The 21,562-nt window shown below is 35.3% G+C and overlaps 1 long non-coding RNA gene across 1 annotated transcript; it reads right to left on the bottom strand.

Moving 5' to 3' along the window:
• Positions 1–3,023: 3,023 nt before the first annotated feature.
• Positions 3,024–18,354, bottom strand: LOC150089785 (uncharacterized). The gene is made up of 4 exons (XR_016546684.1): positions 18,231–18,354; positions 7,184–7,270; positions 3,423–3,501; positions 3,024–3,082 (listed from the first exon to the last, which is right to left on the bottom strand). It is a non-coding gene; the product is annotated as an uncharacterized LOC150089785 (long non-coding RNA).
• Between the last annotated feature and the right edge of the window lie 3,208 nt (positions 18,355–21,562).

Here is a 21,562-nt window from a genome sequence, read left to right as displayed (position 1 = left end):
TTGTCTTTCTGTATTACTGCTCATGGCTGCTGATTTAAATCCTTTGTTTTCCCTTAATGCTTGTTCTACTTTTCTTGTGTTAAATCTTCTTATGTCCTCTCTGAGTCTCTTTCTAATGGCTTTGCATAACTCAGTATACTCAATTTTCTCCCTGTTAGTGTTTTTCTTGCTCTTCATTTGTCGTCTTTGGTTCATCATGACAAGTGTTTCTTGACTAATTTTTTCTTCTTTGGATTTCTGTTTCCCTATAGGTTTCTTGGGCTTTATCACTTTCAGAAAGTTGTAATATTCCTCGTCGATATCTTGGTCCTGAGCAGTCTGCAGAAGCTCAAACTTGTTCTTAAGTTCCAGTACATACTGCTTTTTCTCCTCCTCTGTTATTTCAAAGACCTTTGTATTATTTACTCGAGTCAGTTTTTTCCTTTCCTTTCCTACATCTATATCAAGTGTACATCTTACCATTCTGTGATCACTTCCAACATTTACCTTATTCAGGACGGTAACATCATTCACAATATATCTTCTGTTTGTGAGGATGAAGTCGATTTCATTAGTTGTTAATCCATTTGGACTCTTCCATGTCCACTTTCTGTTCACCCTTTTCTTGAAAAAAGTGTTCATTACTGACATTCCTTGAGATTCTGCAAATTCCACAAGTCTTTCACCTCTTTTATTTCTTTCACCAATTCCAAAATTTCCTATAGTTCCTCTTTCTGCGCTGTTTTGCCTTTTTCCAACCTTAGCATTGAAGTCCCCCATAATAATAGTGTAGTGGGTTTTCTGCTCATCTAGAAGACTCTCAATTTCGGTGTACATTTCTTCAACCTCTTCATCATCATGGCTCGATGTTGGTGCATAAATCATTATAATCTTTAGATTGTACCTCTTAGAAATCTTGAGTATTAGTCTTGACACCCTTGGTGATGTACTTTTGAATTCCAAAATGTTGTTTTTAAGATCTTTATGGACCAGAAACCCAACTCCACCTTCACTCCTTTCACTGTTTCCATTAGTGTACAGGCGATTTCCACTTGATAAACTTATAAGTGATTCATTTCTTCTTCTTGTTTCAGCCAAACCAATGATATTCCAATTCACATTTTCTAATTCCTTTTCCAGCTCTAATATCCTGTCTTCACCGATGAGTGATTGTACGTTATAACATGCCAGGTTCAATTTCCGTGCATGGCAGCCTGTTCGTACCCAGAGATTCTTAGCACCCTCTGCTTCCACTCTGATCCTCTCGCTGCCGTAAGAGGGAGAGTGAAAGCTGCTGGGGACTGAGGGCCATTTGTATTGTTGTGCTCTCATTGCTGGAGGGTTTGGTCTTTTCCTCTTCACGCTGACCAGGCGTCTTGAAGAGAACCACTCTACACGTTCGTTGCCACCTAAGTGACGTAACAGGGCTTACCATCGAGAAGGTGTGCATGAGTGGATTTTAGGGAGGCAGGCCAACCGGACTTCTCCTAAATCTTCTGTAATAGAGAGATATTGGATCCATCAGTGTTTTAGGCTGAGTGTCTGATAACACACAGGATACCTGTTCCCCTCTAAGCCCCGGTTATAATAGCCGTTCTTCAAATATCTCTAAAAGGACAAGTTTTGAATCCCGTTAATTACGTAAGGATCTTCATGGACTTTTTTTTTTTTCTCGCTGTGGCTGATCCACCCAGAAGTGGGTAAAGTGGATTTTTTTTTTCTTGAAAAAAAAAAAAAAAAAAAAAAAAAAGTTGTGTCTCTTCTAGAATAGGCAGACCGACAAGAGGATACATATAATTTCGAAATACAATATATATTGTATATAATCTTCTGGAACATATAATATATTATTATTTTATTTTATTTTTTTGGAAAGTATGTATATTGCGTGGTTGTTTTGCCTGTTTCACCGAATGAAATTCCTAAGTGGGAGGAGGAGTGGGGGTTCACACTGTAATCACAACTTAACCATTGTGTTAAAAGAGTTCGTAAAAGTTCATTCTCTCTGGATGGATTCGAACCAAGACCTCTTCAGAATCGCGCGGAAGAACAGCGATTGTAGCCACTGTACTACAAGTGAAGGGAAAATATGCCTCTCATTCAGTTTAAAACTAAATGTCGCATGTATAGAGCTCAACGACTTCTAATAAGCAAAATTAGTTGAGTGCCATAGTGCAGGACTTAATGTCCTACATTTCATGGACGAACTGCGCAGAGCACAGAGCCACGATCCCAAACAACAGTTGCTGTGGCGCTACGCTAGCAGAAACTGATATTGGAAGAATAGAAATGCGTTCTCTGGAGTGATGAATCAAAGCGATCCTCCAAGCTTTCTGAATAAATGTATCGGCACTTGAACTGAATAAGGCTATTAATGCGTTGGTCTTCCAGGCCATGTTTTTCCATTAAATTTAAGTGGTTATTTCTAAATACGACATGGTAACAATTGTAATAATCATGATGGTCAGAATACATGATGCAAAATTCTACAATAATTCATGGTAACAGTTGCAATAATCGAAATAAAGTACACGTTTTCGATTATTGCAGCTGTTACTGTACTGTGCACACATTTTACTGTAAATTCCACTTTTATTTTCTCCTTAAGACAAAAGAAGTCGAAAGACACATCGTTATTGTGAGGGTGATAGACATTTATATAATGGGTGATATATAAGTGTAAAATGAAAAATCATCTTGTTTATTGACTCGCTCATATAATGATCATTCGGATTCCAATTTTTATTATAATTCTTCTCAATCAACCTAAATATCACGATAATAAGAAAATAATACCAAAGTAGAGAAAACGGTTAACGATATAGCGAATATTTCATATTCGTTTTTATTTCATAAAAGCAAGAAATTAAATGTATTGCTTGAACTGAAAAATTATAATTTATTATCGTCAAATTTTAATACTTAGTACTATAATACTAATTAGATTTCAAATTGCATTCCTAATTTAAAAAAAAAAAAAGTGAAATATTCAATTTACAAATCTGGAGCTGAGTCAAGTTACTACAGTCAGAATGTTACTACAGAAAGAAAAAAGCCACCCAAGACGAATATATTAACAAATACATTGCTTCCATTTCAAGATCTGAAAAAGAAGTAAATATGCATTATTGAACTTATTATAATGAAAGTTAGTAGTTTAACAACAAAAATATTAATATAATAATTAAGTTTTCAATAACTGTTTTACGATCACTGATATCAACCAGGGTTTCTTAGTAGTTCTCTAAATTGACATAAGCTCTCTTTCTATGATATTAGGTGGAGAGTTTCTGCAACAGTTAATAACCACTTGGCTGAAATAACATTTGATTTACTCATATAATGAAAAAGTATTTATTCTTAACGAAGGTGAACTGGATCAAAGTTTTTAATAATTATTAACAACCTTAATCTAATATTTATTTTAAAGTTTAAATACTTACGTGGGCAAAATGATCGATCACCGCATGTTTATTGTTTATAGAAAGTACATGTAAGTGGCTTTAAGTTTATCCCACAGATCTATAAGAACAAAAAACAGAATTAATGCGATATAGACAAATACTGTATCTGCATTTTTCTTTAATAGAAGTATCAAACTGCCAATTAGAAAAAAAAACACCACATATCTATTTTGGTCTGTCTCACTAGTAGCAAACGTGAATAACTCCAAGCCGCATTTTCTGTCCCCTTCCGCGTTATTAGCAATTTATTGTCAAACGCACAGAACCTTTAGAATTAATCTTTTAAAATGTAAGTACTGGAATCTAGAAAATGGATGATTGGGGGATTTGTGTCTTCTGTTGGCTAAGGATGGCATTATGGAATTTAATAATATAAATTGGCGGAAATATTTGCTCATGGTGTTAAAATAAATTAAATATTATATTATCGATTTTACGATTTCAAACTTTAAATTTGTTTAGTCAACTACATTTTTTTAGAATACATCTTTGATTCGTGTAAAATGTAAGCCCAACTTTTCTGTAAAAGAATAAAAAGTTATTGTGTGCACGTGAGGTTTTCTTTGTCGACACTACGATCCGTGTGCGGAAGAAGACTTTAATACATAGAATATATCTTCTTCTTCAATGTGCCGTCTCTTTGCAGAGGTTGGCTGTCATCTTTGCAATTGACGTACGTGATGTAGAAGCCATAATAAACAAACCCTCGTTACTCTAATCAAACCACTCTCTGAGGTTTGCCAACCATTTCTTCTTTTTTCCATCGATTTTGCCCTGTATTATCATTTGCAACATCTTATATTTGCCATTCCTCATCATATGTCTTAAGTATTTTATTTCCCTCCCTCTCCTTAATGGTGTTAGTTATTCCTGTCTTTTTCTTCATTCGTCTCATGTCTTTTTCTTCATTCGTCTCATGATCTCATCATTCTTTTTCTTCGTTCGTCTCATGATCTCCTCATTCTTTATCTTATTAATCTATGGTGCGCTTAACATTTGTGTGCACCACCACATCTCAAAAGCATTTAACTTATTATGGGTCTTCTTTGTCAGTGTCCAGGCCTCAGCTCCATAAAGGAACAAAGAAAACACATAATATCTCAGTATTCTTGTTCTTAAAGAAATTGTAAGACCACTGCGTGATAGAAGGTTCTTCATTTTAAGGTAGGCAGCACGTGCTTGTTCAATTCTTGAGAGAACCTCAATAAAATGGTTCTTTCGTGGGGTGTATGCTGGTCCAATTGCAATGGCCAAAAGTTATCGTTATCTGGGATGTATACTGAGTGAGGGCTGGTCCCAGTCCTTGCTCAGTATACATCCCAGATAACGATAACTTTTGACCATTGCAATTTCTTCATTATTGATTGTAATTTTTGTTCGGACTTCTTTCTTACTGATCACCATGAACTTTGTTTTCTTGATGTTTAACTTCAGACCAAAATCTTCACTTGTTCTATTTATTCTGTCCACTCATAATTGTAAATCAAGCTCCGAACTGGCTAGCAAAATCGTGTCATCTGCATATCCGGTTATGTTTACAATATTGCCATTAATTTTTCTCCCTTCTGTACATTACTCTGTAGCTTCTTTAAAAATTTCTTCAGCATATACGTTGAACAATATCGGTAATAGAATACAACCTTGACGAATTCCTCTTTTAATTTCTGTCTTCCAACTTTTCTTCTTCTATGTATACTTTTGCTAATTGTCCCCAATACAAATTCACAAGTATTCTGATATCCTTTCTATCAACGCTAATCTTCTCTAGAATTTTGAATAATCTGTCATGTCTTACACGATCGAAGGCTTTCTCATATTCCAAGAAGCAGATATATGCCCCCAGGTTCACATCTCGACACCTTTCTACTAGAATTCGTACTGCAAACAAAACTTCCCTAGTACCCAGTCCTTGTCTGAAGCGAAATTGAGACTCACTGTATATATTCTTACATCTTTTAAAAATTCGATTGTGTATAATCCTTAGAAGAATCTTCAATGCATGGCTCATAAAACTAATAGTTCTAACTTGATAAAATCTATTCGCATTTGCACATTTTGGAATAGGTATAAATTTCGATCTCAACCATTCTCTGGGAATTTCTCCAGTGTCATAAACCTTTTTAAGCAGATCAACCAACACATACACCTTAATTATCTTTAAAAGTTCTGTCGGAAATTCTTCAGGATCACTTGTCTTTTTGGTTTTAGCATATTAATCGCTAAGATTATTTCTTCCTCCATGATACGCGGTCCTTCTACATTTTGCGCTCTGTCAAAATTTCCATTTCTGTTGTCATCAATCAAATCTCTGATATATTCTTGCCAACATTCAAGTCTTTCTTCAACTGAAACTGCAATTAATCCATTCTTCTTTATTAGAATTCCATTACCAGTTATGTAGCGTAGTCCTAACGCCTCCTTCAAGACTTTATGCATGTTGAGTTGGTCATGTAGGGATTCCAGTTTCTCAATTTCTTCACATTTGGATCTCATCCAGTTTTCCTTTGCTTCTTTTATTTTTTTCCTGATTTCCTTTCTTATTTTATTTATTTTCTTCAGCTGGGTTGTTGTTTTTTTTTATTTCTTCACTTTTCTATTAGCTCCAGTATATAACTCGTCATCTACTTCTGTTTTACTTTTAGAGGTTCACTTTTCAGATGATTATCTACCACTTTAAGTATAGCCTCTTTATTTTATCTCCATCTATCATTTATATCTTCTGGGAGGATATAATTCAGTTCATTCTCCAAAGCGTATTCGATCTTAGTTTTAATATATTTTTCTTTTTACTCTCTTTCTTTTTTTTATAAATTTCAGTTTCACTTTCAGTTCACCAATTAATGGATTATGGTCAGAATTACTTCAGTTCACCAATTAATGGATTATGGTCAGAATTACTTCAGTTCACCAATTAATGAATTATGGTCAGAATTATTTCAGTTCACCAATTAATGAATTATGGTCAAAATTATTTCAGTTCACCAATTAATGGATTATATATCAGCGCCTGGATATGTTCTTAGATGCTTCACGCAATTTTTTGAGGCGATGGTTGATCAAAACATAATCAGTTTGATTTTTCACAATATTGTTTTCTCCCTCACCATTCTCCCTCACCATTCATGAAGATTTCCATGTATATAGTCATTCTCCAAGGGTGCAGCTCGAAAAAGGTATTCATTATTACTAATTCACATCTTTGTGCAAACTCTACCAGCTTGTCTCCACGGTCGTTCCTCCTTCGTGGTCAAAAATTGCCCACAGTACCTCTACATTCACCAGCACCAACTTTGCCATTACAATCACCCATTATTAATCGATGTCTTCTTTCTTGGACAGTTGTAGCATCGACTCAATTTGTTCATAAAATGCTTCAATCTCCTCTTCACATTTGTCGGCTGTTAAATTCGGTTTAATTTCTTTTACAAGTGCAAATAACGGAAAACAAGTTTTATAAATGGCAAAGTTGTTCGGAATCAAATAAAATCAGTTGATCTGAAAATTTTCTAAGTTATAGTAATTATAAAATAAAATTGAAAAGGCAATATTTTAAGTAATTTTGACATCAAATAAAACAAAACTTTCAGGGAAAAAAATTAAAAACAAGGTATAGATAACAAATCTCCCAAAACTAAAAATAAACCGAAGAGAACCGGAAAGTTTTAAATTACAGCACTCTTTATAAATCGAATACTTTCATTTATGAATATAAATGAATTTAGCGATCAGAAAAAACTTACCTCAGCGCTCTTAACCAAGTGGTGAACAAACTGCTCTTGGTCAGTTACAGTTTTGTTTAGAAAACAATCGAAGGTCTCTCTCTGCTCCTACATAATGAACATTTATTTATCATAATTTGATCATTAGTATTATAATTATCAGTATTCAAACTTCTAGTATGATTTCTTTATAAAAAAGTAATAATATTAATTGATCTTATGAATTAATTTTTATCGATCATTATTCTTTCAATGTATTATACAAGGTGTCAGTAATTATTTTATTTAATACTGAAATATGTGCATGCAATAATAACCTTACAATAATTTTAGGATCTGGCTAATACAAACGGCAAGGGAAAACTTAGAGTATACATAATACATATTTTTTAAATAAAATTATATTTAAAAAGATATTTTTTGTCTGTTGCAGGTTTCATATGCGCGACAGCTGAAACTACACTCACGACAGAATTCTCGTAGTAAAACGTTATTACAAGCGTCCAAACTTAATATCTAAGCATTCTTACTCTCCATCACCTCAAAATATGTTATTTATCAAACAATTAAGCGTGATGTTTTTTTATCAAAAAACTAAGCATGATGATCCGGAGAGGACATTTGAATTTGCAGAAAAGTTCCTCCAGAAGTTAAAAAAAGATAAAAAACTTTATCTTTCTATCTTTGCTGACCACAATGAAACATTGTGGTCAGCAAAGAAAGAAAAGTTTAAGATCAATGGATATTTAAATGATACAGCATTGGTCCACTGAGAAGCATAATATGGAAATTTTAAAATAATTAAATTCTCTGAGTGTTGTTATTGTTTGGGCTGATGTTTTTCTCTATATAGACAGCTATTTATCAATGTTACAAGATATTTCTTGTCCTGAAATTGAATTAACTCAAATTAACTGAAGTGAACTGAAATAAAAAAATTCAGTGCATTCATAAAATTTAATTCGTTGAATGAATTGAATTGAGTTTAGGAAATTGAATGAATTAAATTGAGTTTAGAAAATGTAATGAATTGAATTGAGCTTAGAAAATTGAATGAATTGAATTGAATTTAGAAAACTGAATGGGTTGCACTGAATTGAATGAGTTGAATTGAATTTAGAAAATTGAAGGAGTTGAATTGAATTTTGAAAATTGAATGAGTTGAATTGAAGGAATTGAATTGAATTTAGAAAATTGAAATAGTTGAATTTAATGAATTGAATTGAATTTAGAAAATTGAATGAGTTGGATTAATTGAATTTAATTAAATTTAAAAAAATTGAATTAATTTAATTGAATTGAATTGAATTAAATTAAAAAAATTGAATGAGCTGGATTGAATGAATCGAATTTAGAAAATTAAATGAGTTGGATTGAATGAATCGAATTTAGAAAATTAAATGAATTGGATGAATGAATTCGAATTTAGAATGAGTTGGTTGAATGAATCGAATTTAGAAAATTGATTGAGTTGGATTGAATGAATTGAATTGATTTTAACTGAATGAAGATTTGAATTGAATTGAATGAACTGAATGAAGGAAACTCTGAATTGAATTGAATGAACTGAATGAAGGAAACTCTGAATTTGATTGAATGAAGGAAGGACATTATTTTCAAGCCAGACCAAAGAAGTGAAATGCACTAACAGGAACACCAAAAAATACAGCCCCAGAAGGAACCAGCCACATACAGAATCACACACCATTTATTACATTCATCCTAGTATAGAAGAAATCAAGGAAGTAAAAATAAACAGAGAAAGGAATATAGTAGACGACAAAACGATAGAAATTCTGAACTGGGAAACACAGTTTTAGTAATCCCTGAGTTGGAACCCAGTTCTAGCAATCCCGCACAGCGAAAGCACTGTCAGCAGAAGAGCTGTAGTTAGTAGGTCGTAAATCAGTGACAAGGAGATCACGGAAAGGAATCAGGAAGATCCTAAATGACTGCAACTTGGACTATTCTGACTGTAGTGAAGAGAAACAGTAAGAAGAGAAGAATAGATGAATTTGAGTCCTCAGCTGTGAAAAATTTTGAGCGAAAGAAGTAGTTTTTTGGTGAGCTACATTTGAAAGTATACAACTAAAATCAAGTTTAGCAAATTATTTACGTGTAAAAAAAGAATTCAGGATTAGTTACTAATCGTTGCTCATTCTAAGAAGAAGGATTAGCTAATAGAAACGAAAACAAGTTCCGTGGGTCAGCATAAAGGTACTGTGATCAAATAATTTTGGAAACATTGCGAACTGATCTGGATCTAAAGAAATTTTATCACATCATCACTGGTTCAATCTACCTGCCTGATCCTCCATGCTGCATTGATCTTTACGTTCCAGCAGTGACAGAGGACTACTTTCCACATCAGTAACTCTAGTACAGAGATTTCCAAGAATTCCTTCTTCAAAAAAACTTTGACACTCATGAGCAGATATGATCTGGATATGGATATGAACAAGAAAACACTTCACAGAACTATCTCGAGCAGGTTTTCTGTTTGGCGGATGTGTACAAGGTGGAAGTTGTTCTTTTAATTTTGTGTCTTCTGCTACTGCCTGCTTTCTGCGATTCTCTTCAGGATTCTGGATTAGTGATGTCATGAATTCCTTTGATTTCCTTGAATTGGACTTTTCCCGTTTGAATAGAACTATTTGTACTTGTGTGTTATTTTCTATTTATTTATTTGTTTTTTATGTACAATCTTTATATCTTCATGTATTTTACTGCTCTGTTATACACTTTAACTGGGCGCTTGCCTGTTGTGTGAATTTTATGTTAATAATAAATAAATAAATAAATAAATTTCTCATAAGATTGAAAAGCAATTGTGAATAGTGAGCTTCTCTTAGACAAAGGAGAATGCTTTCTCACTGGAGTGCGTCAAAAAGTGCTCTCGAAGTCGATGAAAATAACAGGAACATATTGTATGTGGACTTCTTCAAAGATGTTGAAGGCATCCTCGTTTCTGAAGCATGAAAAAAAAACCCATTTTGTAGTTATGGCATAATATTAGTCTCTGTAAGCAGAGTGGTGATTCTTATTGCAATGAATTGCTCTAAGAATTTCCTAGGAAGGTAGTATTTCGGATCGCTTGGTGATAGTTCCAGTTTCTAAATAATTTTTAGGTGCGAAAATCTATAAGGTTCTGTAAATATGTCATTAGGAATACATTAGAAAGTCCAAGAGAAGAATTGTCATTAGGAAAAAGCCTGCAATGGTTTCAATCTATTTGATTGATTCTACATCAGTTATAAATTTCGTTTGGGATAACTTTGTTGTTCCCAATTTTGAAAACAATTCCTCAGATATTGTCATTACCTGAGATACAAAAAAATTCTCCCATTATTTCAATTTTCTGGAATATATCTCCTTCATATATTTTATCTTAATGGTTTTATCACTCTGATGGAGCCTTTTAATTTCCGCTGCAGGGCAGCTACATCTTTTAATCTGAATTTCGCACATAACTTTCTGAACTTTCGTTCTACTGACAGTCAATTCATCAGTCCACCATGGAGCGAATGCTCAATCAACTTTCAACAGCGCTAAGGGCATCTTGGCAGGGTCTAGCGCTTTCAGACGGTTAAAAGTTGATTAATCATACAGATATTCACAAGTATACGTGGTCTCAATTCTAATCTCAACGATAACCGTTTCCACTTGCAGTCGGCCAAACCCCATGTACTTTTTCTGCAGTTATCAGTTATCAGTTGATTGAACTACTGCTCATCTCAGATGCCGAAATTATTCGCTGTATGATTCATTTCGCCTCAAAGGTGGTACTTGTGCATATGTCCGTTCTGATATTCCCTGTGAGAGACTTGGCAATTTGGAATCTCCTCTCTTTGATCTTCTCTGGCTTAAAATCTCTCTACCTCATTGTGTCAAATTCATCTGTTGTCTCTACCGTTCTCCCAACTCCACGAATCACTTGGAGCTCTTTGACTTCCTCTCTTTGCAACTTGACTTTCTCCAGTCCAGCTTTCCTAACAGTGAGGTAATTTTCCTTGGTGATTTTAATGTTCACGACTCCAGCTAGCTTCCGTTTTCTAGTCACACCGACCCAGTAAGTCGAGATGCTCAGGCTTTTGCAATTACTAATGACCTAGCACAGATTGCTCATTTACCTACAAGAATACCAGACAATCCTAAACATACAGCCAATACGCTTGATCTTTTTCTCGCAAACAACCCTTCTAAGTACACGGTTGAAGTGAGAGGTCCTTTAGGCACTTCAGATCACAACTTGGTGATTGTCTCTATTCCAATGGAAACTTTATCTCATGGCTATTCTGAACCTCGTGTTGTTTGGAATTACAAGAATGCAGAATGGGATGACCTGCGAGACTTCTTTTCTTCTTTTTCTTGGTCGGATTACTGATTCAAAACTTCTGATGTCAACGTTTGCTCAGATTGTGTCAGTGAAATTATTCTTGCAGGAATGGAATCCTTTATCCCACACTCCACTTTGAAATCTCGTCCTTTATCTAAACCTTGGTTTTCCAATAAATCTGCTAAGGCTGTTCAAGAGAAGAATGTTGCATATCGTAATTGGCTTGTTTCTAACTCTTCAGTTTCATTTTCTGCCTACACCAAAGCTCGCAACAATTGTAAAGCAGTTATTAATCAGTCCAAACTAGAGTTTGAACAGGCTAAGAGTAGAAAACTTGCTTCTTGCCCTAATTGCAGCCGAGCATTCTGGTCTCTTGCCAAAGCTACTGGCCGCAACTTTTGCCCATCTCTGCTCCCACCTCTGTCTACACCAGATGGTTCTGTTGTCACTTCAGCCAAGTATAAAGCTGACCTGCTAGCATCCCATTTTTCTTCCAGCTCATGTATTAATGATCTTGGTAAAACACCTCCCACCATTCCCAACACGTTCCATTCAATGCCTCCTGTGGTCTTCCGTCAAAAGGATATCAGAAGGATTTTGATCAATCTTGATGCTAAGAAAGCTCCAGGTCCTGATGGTATTTCTCCACTTGTTCTCAAAACCTGTGCTCCTGAACTTACTCCTATTCTTTGCCACCTTTTTTCACTTTCTTATTCCAAAGGTGTTTTTCCTTCAGCTTGGACGTTTGATCATATCCAGCCAGTTCCTAAAAAGGATGACAAATCTCTCCCATCCAATTATCGTCCCATTGCAATTCTTCTCTTTCTAAAATAATGGAGAAATCAATTAACCGCCAACTCTTAAACTACCTAGAAACCTTCCGTCTGATCAACGATCGTCAGTATGGATTTCGTCAGTGTCGATCCACTGGTGATATTCTGGCTTATGTTACCCATTTATGGACTAATTCAATGGAAACGTTCGGTGAAACACAAGTAGTTGCTCTTGACATCTCAAAGACTTTTGATCGTGTTTGGCATAACGTTCTTCTAAACAAGCTTCCATCTTATGGTTTGCCAACTGTTTTTAGTAATTGCTTATCCAGTTTTCTCTCTGATCGCTCACTGAGGGTGACGGTAAATGGCTCTCTGTCTTCTAACTTCTCCACTAATGCCGGTGTCCCCCAGAGTTCCGTTCTTTCCCCCACTCTTTTCCTCTTGTATATTAATGACCTTCTTCCATTGACTGGAAATCCTATCCATAGTTTTGCCGATGATAGCACATTGCATTCCACTTTCCATTTTGAGAAACCGTGTCCTGCTCAATCAGCTTCAACTTCTCGAAAATCTGCTACCAATTCCTTAAATGCCGATCTTCAGGTAATTCTCCAGAGGGGCAAAGACAACTTAGTTGATTTCAACCCTTCTAAAACTCAGACTTGTCTTATATCTCGCAAGAAGGATTCTACTGCTCCTATGCTTATCTTTAGTGACACTCCGATTTCTACGCAAAATGATTTATCTCTTTTCGGGATTACTCTGACTTCTAATCTCTCTTGGCACAAGCACATTACAAATATTGCTTCCTCTGCATCTGACAAACTTGGTTTTCTCTTTCGCTCTCGGCGTTACTTTTCTTCCAAACAGCTGCTCACTCTGTATAAATCGCAAATCCACCCTTCCGTGGAATATTGTTCCCACAGCTGGGGTGGTGCCGCCAAAACCTCTCTTAGGCTTCTTGATTCCATTCAGAAGAGGGCAGTTAGGTTAATTAATGATTCATCTCTAACAGAGTTTCTCCGCTCGCTTTCTCATAGACGTATTGTTTCTGCTGCATGCCTCTTCTACAGATACTTTCATGGGCAATCTTCTGAATTGACTTCTATAATTCCAGCTCTCTCTTTCAAAACAGTCCGAACATGTGCCGCCACCAGCCAACATCCATTTACTGTCCAACTTCAAACCCACAGAACCAACTTTTCATCTTTCTCATTTATTCATTCAACTGCCGTTTTCTGGAACAACCTTCCTTCATACGTATTTTCTGAAAATTACAGTCTACAGAAGTTCAAGTCCAATGTCAACAAATATCTTCTTTTGTCTTCTCAACCTCCAACCCAAGCACGGTACTAAGTACTATAGGTTCTAATACCTCTCGTGTTTGGGGTTCACATAAAAAAAAAAAAAAAAGATGTAATATAAAGTTGACAGGATGTTTTATATCAATGTTGTGAATATGGTATTCGATTTATGAAAGGTTAGGACTTGAAGACTTAAAAAACACATCGTGGAGCGAACTTACTACTTAAATTTTAGTTACATGCAAATATTGAAAAAAGTTCGAGCACGATATTTTAGATGGGTACAGCCAACTCCGGGGGAAGATGAAGTTACTGTAGAGTTGTTAAAATTGGGAGGAAGAGACATAGCACAAACTGGCAAGGCTCTTCACAAAGTGCATTAGAAAAGGTGTGGCGCCTAAGCAGTGGAATAATGCAATCATAGTTTTGCTGCATAAGAAAGGAGATAAATCAGAAATTGGAAATTATAGACCAATTAGCTTGTTATCCCACATCTACAAGTTGTTCATAAGGGTCATTACTAACAGATTAGAAAGAATACTTGATGAGAATCAACCAGAAGAGCAAGCTGGCTTTAGGACAGGATTCTCAACTATGGACCACCTTCACGTAATATCACAGCTAATGGAGAAAGCAAATGAATATAAAACACCATTATGCCTGGCATTTGTGGATTATGAAAAGGCATTTGACTCCATACAGCATAAGGCAATGTTTAGGGCACTGGAAATGCAAGGCATAGATACCCCATATATCATGATTTTGAAGAATATATATGAGAATGCTACCTGCTTTATTAGACTAGACAAGCACAGTAGGAAATTTAAAATCGAGAAAGGAGTTCGACAAGGAGACACAATATCTCCGAAGCTGTTTACTGCTGCCCTTGAGGAAGCCTTTCAGAAGATTAGACTGGTCGCAGAAAGGAGTCAATGTGAACGGAGAGTACCTAAACCATTTAAAATTTGCAGATGCGATTGTGGTCATAAGCCACGATCCCAAAGAATTAGAGGAAAATCTTAATCAGTTATGCACAGTTAGTAAGGATTTTGGACTAAAGATGAATATGGCTAAAACAAAAGTAATGATGAACAAGTATGCCACAGAAAGGGAAATAATGATTGAAGGAGCAGTAATTGAAAAGGTGGAGTCATATACTTATCTGGGACAAGTTATTAGCTGTAATAATGATAAATGGCTAGAAGTCAAGAGAAGAATAAATTTTGGATGGATAGCATTCAGGAAATATAGTCACATACTGAAGAGAAATATCCCACTTTGTCCGAAACGTAAAATAATGAACCAATGTATACTCCCCACCATGACTTATGGAAGTGAAACTTGGGCACTCACAAAAAGAATGGAAGAGAAGCTGAGAACTACACAGCGAAGAATGGAACGAATTATATTGGGAATCAGACTGTTAGATAAGAAGAGAAACACATGGATTAGGCAGCAAACTGAAGTAAAGGACATTCATATCAAAACTAAAGAACTAAAATGGTCTTGGGCAGGACACATAGCTCGAAGACATGATGACAGATGGACTAAGAAAATAACAGAATGGTATCCAAGAGGAGCTAGAAGAAAACCTGGAAGACAAAGGCCGAGATGAATAGATGAAATTCATGAGTTGTAGGTAGTAAATTGATGGCCAGTGCTCAAAACAGAAGGAACTGGAAAGTTGCTGGAGAGGCCTTCGTCCTGCAGTGGATTGAAAATGGCTGATGATGATGATGACAGCCAACTCCTACACAGAGGAGAAAGACAAGAGTTTCGGGCCATCAATACGAAGATAGGTAGTAACTTAAGGAATAGAACAGTCCCAAGGGATATATTTGATAGAATATCTTGTAAAGTCTCCCTGTAGAAAGAAAGGAAGAGGCATTAGGCGATTCTGGCCAGAAAATAATGGCATGATGGTCACCGCTTTCAAATCAATCAGCACAATCCATTCAAGAATGGTGGACGCGATATTAGAAGAAACCAGGGAGACATCTATATTAGAGTCCCAGGACGTAGATAGCTAGATATGCAAACGTTGATTGCTAGTTCGGCATCTTTAACACAATTAGGAGTTGAGTAAAATTTCTTTCTTTCTGAAGAATTCCTCTGCCAAAGTGAAAGATTTTGAGTATGAGATTTTGAATAAGCCATCTTAAAGTTGCAATAGTCGTGTTTTTCTGTCAAAGACGACTGTTGCAACTATAGGATCAGGGTAGAAAGTTTGCACATATGAAACCATCGGGTTGTTGGTAGTGCTATGGTTACTGTTGGATTTTAGGCGCACCAGCTAGTTCGGCAATATTGAGCCGCTATGCATTATGTCTTTAATTGATTGTATTCACGAGCAGATCTGCAGACTGTACGAGCTGAAAAACCGGAATAACTGTCATAAGTTGTGGAAACCCTATTTCCTCCGCCTGGATCAACTAAGTACCACATATTTTGAAGAAGAGTCGATAAATTCCTAAAGTCACAGAAAGAAATTAACCCCAAAAACCTCCAAAATAATCAAAAGTAGCGCACTTACCATATTGTCACGGAGGACAAACCATTTCGTATCCAAATATATATACAGGGTGTCTCAAAATTACACGGCATAACTTCAGGAATGAGTTCCTCATATGTAGACAATAAAAATATTTTATATCAACATAGTTCCGGAAATGCTTGGTTCCCGAGTTATTAACCGGAATGTCTTATTTCCAGCAAGTGATTTCCTTCATCACAAGATACTGACAGAATCTGGTGGTTTTCCATTTCAACCATGGCGGACGGCAATGTTCTAGAGGCCCGTCGTTTGTACCACGAAAAGTTCCCAGAATTCCCGGAGTTCCCGGAGATGTCCAGACAGGAAAACGTTTGAAGGTATCCATCGCCGCCTTTGTGAACATAGGACTTTTACACCTCGTGCTGCCGACAGAGGACGACCAAGATCTACGACTCCTGAAGTAGAGGGGTGGACCAACTGCCTGGCCTCCACGCTCACCTGTTTTAAACCTACTAGATTTCTTCTTGTGGGGCCGTTTAAAGTCATTGGTGTATTCGACTCCGGTAACTGATGTGAAAACTCTCCTCAATCGAATTGTGGCAGGTTGTGAGACAATACGAAACATGTCAGGAATATGGCATCGTCTTCGCGAGTCCATGAGACGTCGATGTGAGGCTCTTATTTTAAAATAAATTCGGGCAGAAGGTGGACATTTTGAACAATTACTATAAGGTGATATGAACAGTTGTGTCATAGACAGACCTTCAAAACTTAGAAACCAAGCATATCCGGAACTATGTTGATATAAAATATTTTTATTTTCTACACAATAAGTTTTGCCATATATTTTTGAGACACCCTGTATATTAGACCACCCGAATATTTAAATTCATATGCCGTGCTGTGCATCTTATGTCTATTAATTGCGTGTGTTCTATGGTCGATTTGTCTGTTTTTCTGGACGAAAAACCCCAGATTCTGGTGAAAAAAACCTTGCTATATACGCCTGAGACCGACTAACTCAGCCACTGAGTGAAAAAAGCCCATTAAAGTTCCTCGCGTCATCGACGGGATTCGAACCCGGGCCTTTTCCACCTGATGTGGGAAGGATGGTGACGATACTACTGTGCTCCCCTCTCAGACAACATTTAATATCCTATACTTTTTTCTCAGTAATGGATCTTGGGAGTAACTCAAATGCATAAACTACTCTTCAGCAATACGAAAAACCTAATCCGCCATCTTAGAGAAATGTTAAATATTCTACTGTAAGATTCTTAAATAAATAAATTATCTTTATTGTTGCTAAGTGCGGTACAAGTACTAGGAACAATAATAATCACCACGGCGACAAACCGGGAGTTTTACATTAAGGCAGAATGATATTTGTGATTAAAATTGGGAAAAGGAAAAGTTACGTAAGAAATTATAAGTTACACAAAAAAAAAAAAAAAAAAACGTATAAAAAGGAAATTGTAATGTATAGGAGAATATAAAGCGAATAAATATGAATATCGTAGAACAAATCAAGAACAATTAAAAACAATGACAGGGAAGTTGATCATGGAAAAAAAAAATTCAGATGAGAAACAATTGTTGTTGCAGCTTAAAACACAGTGTGGTATTGGATTGGAGAGGTGAGTGGTTGGTGTCGACGTGTAGTAATCTAACACAGTTTAAGCCACAAGATTTGGAAGGAGTTATTCCAGTTGAACAAATGCGATACGCTCTAGGAGAATGCTACGATATTTGTAATCGGTAGCCATTTTCTGCAAATTAATTCCAAAAGGCAGCAGTGCTGACGACGATTTGAAGGTGGGAACGGCGGTCAACGATCGAGCCAAGCCATGATAGTTCGTGGTTTGGCTCGAATCGAATTGGTCCGAAAAATGGCAACTGAAGTTTAATACTTCTAAATGTAAGGTTATTCATTTGAGACAAAAAGAAGTCCTGGAAGCCTCTTAGGTGTTACTATTCATCCTGACATGAAATATTCCATGCGATGTAAAAAAGTGGTAGAGAAGTGTCCTGTCCAAAATACATACAAGAAACTATTAAATATAACATAAACATTTTTGTATCATAGGTAATTGAAATAATTATCCGAAATATCCATAATATCTAAATTGAAATTATATTTCAAAAGCAATGTTCTTACCTTAGGAAAATAACCGCAAGTACAGTCCCTCCAAATCCCGGTGCACAAGAATTTGACTACCTCTGTAATACTTGGAGTACACTCTGCATTTCCAGTTCTAACCATGCACGTAGCATACTCTGATACATACTTGAGAAAACAGATGGATCAAAAATATATATTAAATATTTAGCTAGTATTATTTTATATATAATTTAGCTTTAATAAATGAATATAGGGTATATGCAGGGTGATCTATAATTAAACTCTTATTTTAATTGTTTAAATATATGAGCGATAGCATACCTTTATTGCTCTTACATTTTGAAAACTCTTATTTTAAATATTTAAATTCCAGATTAATACAAAAAAAAAACATAATTATCTCAAGTACAATTAATGCCATTTTATTTGTGCGTAAAATTTCAAACATTTTAACATGTTTTGGGATTATGGATTTATTTTAAATCCTTCGACAATATTTGTTTTATTTTATTTATCTGTTTAATACAAATGACCCAAGTACAGCCATAAAGGCTAGGAGAAAGGATCACAAATACACTTTTTAATTTCAGTACAGTCTACAAAAGACAGACTAAAGGAAAACAATAAGTGCTTTTTTATCAAATAAACTTTCTTTGTATATAGAATAAGGTTAATATATCCATTTTTCAATATTTAGTACTGCATGTAACATTTTCTTAAAATATATGAAATCTTTTATGCTAGAAACTTAGATTTTAAATTTAACCCCGCCCCCTTCTCCCTTAAAATTGGTAGGTATTACAGCAGTATGGTTGCCATGTATGGTCAAATATAATGGCCATATTTGAATTCAGCAAAGTCAAATCTACAAGAATCACTCTAAATTTTAACAGGGATCGAAATATTTTTTTATTTATTTATTTTTCCGACCAGTGAAATTGATTTAACTGAAAATTGATTGAATTAAAACTGATTAACTGTTTGATTGAATTTAAAAATGTAAAATTTAAAAGAGAAAACTCAGAGATTAGAAATTCGTTATAATGCCAGTTTTTATATATAAATATCAGCTGCGCGTCTATTTGACAAAATCCAATAGCCATTTTTCTTTCCTCATGCAGTTTTAAGTTAATAAAACATTAATTCAAAACAGCGAATGACTTTTTTCCATTCTGTCAAAGCTCTACCTTTTTTCTTTTTTTTTTTTTTGTTCGCTGAAAATTTAGAAATTCCTACTTCGATCCACTTACCACTTTATCCATAGTATGATCCATGCATATAAAGAAGTTTGCTTTTACTGTATCGGGAAGTCCTATAACAGATATGAATCAATATTATTTTCATAATTTAATTATATAATCTTTATCGTATTTTAGAAGAAATTAATTCAAATAAATAAAAAAAATTGTTTAGAAACATTATTTATGCACGTTCAGGACATTAAATATTTACAAAATAGTTATTCATTCAATGATGTACATCTTATAATTAAATTTTATTGATCATTAGGGATATAATGATTTTGATTAAGTTGTAATAAATCAAAAAATTACATGCGCATTAGCATCGTAGTTGAGGCAAAATTCACTGATGAACTTTTCTAGTGCTGTCTGGCTGTAGCAGAATAACAACCACTACATCTAATAACTTACTTCTACATCGTTGACTCAAAATAAAATTATTTAGTTGCAGGGGTATATCAAAAACCAGCAGGTGTCCCCAAGATGAACAGCCTCACCGATCCTATTTTTCTCCTCTAGTTCTTATTTTCTGTGACTCATCATTGTTTGTTCTCCAATTTTTACATTTAGTAGTAAACAGTTGTGCACTCAAAACCGAAATTATAAGCCCGTGCGTAATATTCCCATAAACTGCGTGTGTTCTCTGGTCGAAATATTTGTTTTTCTGGACGAAAAACCCAATTTTTCGGATGGGGGAACCTTGCTATCTACCCCTGAGGCTGATTAACTCAGCAACGGAGTGAAAAGAGCTCATAAAAGTTCCTCGCGTCATTGCCCTTTCCTTTTCCAACCGGTGTGGGGAGAACAGTGATTATAACCACTGTACTACGCAGATGGCTAATATTTGTCTGAACAAGGTGCTAACTGGCCGATTTTCAGGTGGCTTAGATTTAATTACCAAGAATAACTCGGATAGAAACCTTACGTCCTCCTCCTGAGATCAGCTAACTACATCCCCGACTGGAGAAGCCTTCCATCGGTCTCAGACAGGATTCGAAAACTAATCTCTTCAAACGAGTAGCACGTAAAAAAAAAACACTGCGTTACGTTCTTACACCATGCAATAGACCCATATATCGCAGAAATTAAATTCAACTTAATAAAATAAAATAAAAATAAAAATAAAAAAATAATTACATTATTTTCTGTTTCCCCTTTTTTTGTCTGTTTTTTTTATCAAATGGAAAATATACTCACCACATATGATACAAAATTCTTTCCCAATGAATTCGTAGATGTCCGAATGCATACCATGAAAGAATACTGTACAAAAAAAGGCTACGAAAATCACTTTTAGCGTCATTGTTTCAGTTCGGACTTTTTGAATAATAGGAAGGTAGAATTCCTGATTCCGTATATATCCGAAGTGAAAAGGAAATTGGTTGGTTGGTTAGACTGTCATATGTAGTAGCATTATTGGCCTGTTTTGTGCACACTACCTTTTGAGCAATTTGAGCTACACGTGCGGTCCGGTAATTTCCAACGGTACTTCCCAAACTAGTCCAAGGTTGAAGCTGAGTTTCTTATATTCTCATCAGGTTCACTCGTAAATTCTGCCCTGAAGAAGAGAAATCAAAAGAATGAGGGGAAATAGACATGAAAAGAATGAGGAGGAAGAGGCATAAATTGGGACAGTAAGATGGTGTCACTTGTTCTTAATCTACTTTTCCTTATCTCTTTCATTTTTACTTTCACCTCTTCACCCTTGTCTCCGGGTCGTACTTGCCATTTGTCATTGGTTAGAAGACATACCCATGATGCCTCTCTCATTATTTGTCGTCTACAGTTTGCATTTTACCAGTCAATTCAGTGCTATTTTAGCAATTTGGTTATTTTCATTTTTTTTTCTGCAAAACCCGACTTAACATTTGTACATCTAAGGTTTCTGCCATCAGATTTAAAGAAACAGATTCACAGGAAGATGAATCGTTCTACAGGAAATATGGTGGACATGGAGTACATGCAGTTTATACTCCTTCGTATAGAGAAAGTCTCATATTATACACCCAGATACTATTATAAATGTGTGTCCACAGATCAAGGTCAACAATAATCCAACCAATTACAGCATCACTGGCCTGGAACTATGTGACGTATCATAAATCTAGTATAATTATGAGGCACACT

Source organism: Mastigoproctus giganteus, chromosome 2, assembly GCF_048544385.1.
Source record: "Mastigoproctus giganteus isolate SK-2022 chromosome 2, ASM4854438v1, whole genome shotgun sequence".
In the NCBI taxonomy this organism is placed as follows: Eukaryota; Metazoa; Arthropoda; class Arachnida; order Uropygi; family Thelyphonidae; genus Mastigoproctus; species Mastigoproctus giganteus.
The sequence above is the reverse complement of the archived record's forward strand: the minus strand, read 5'-3'. Positions and strand labels throughout refer to the sequence as shown.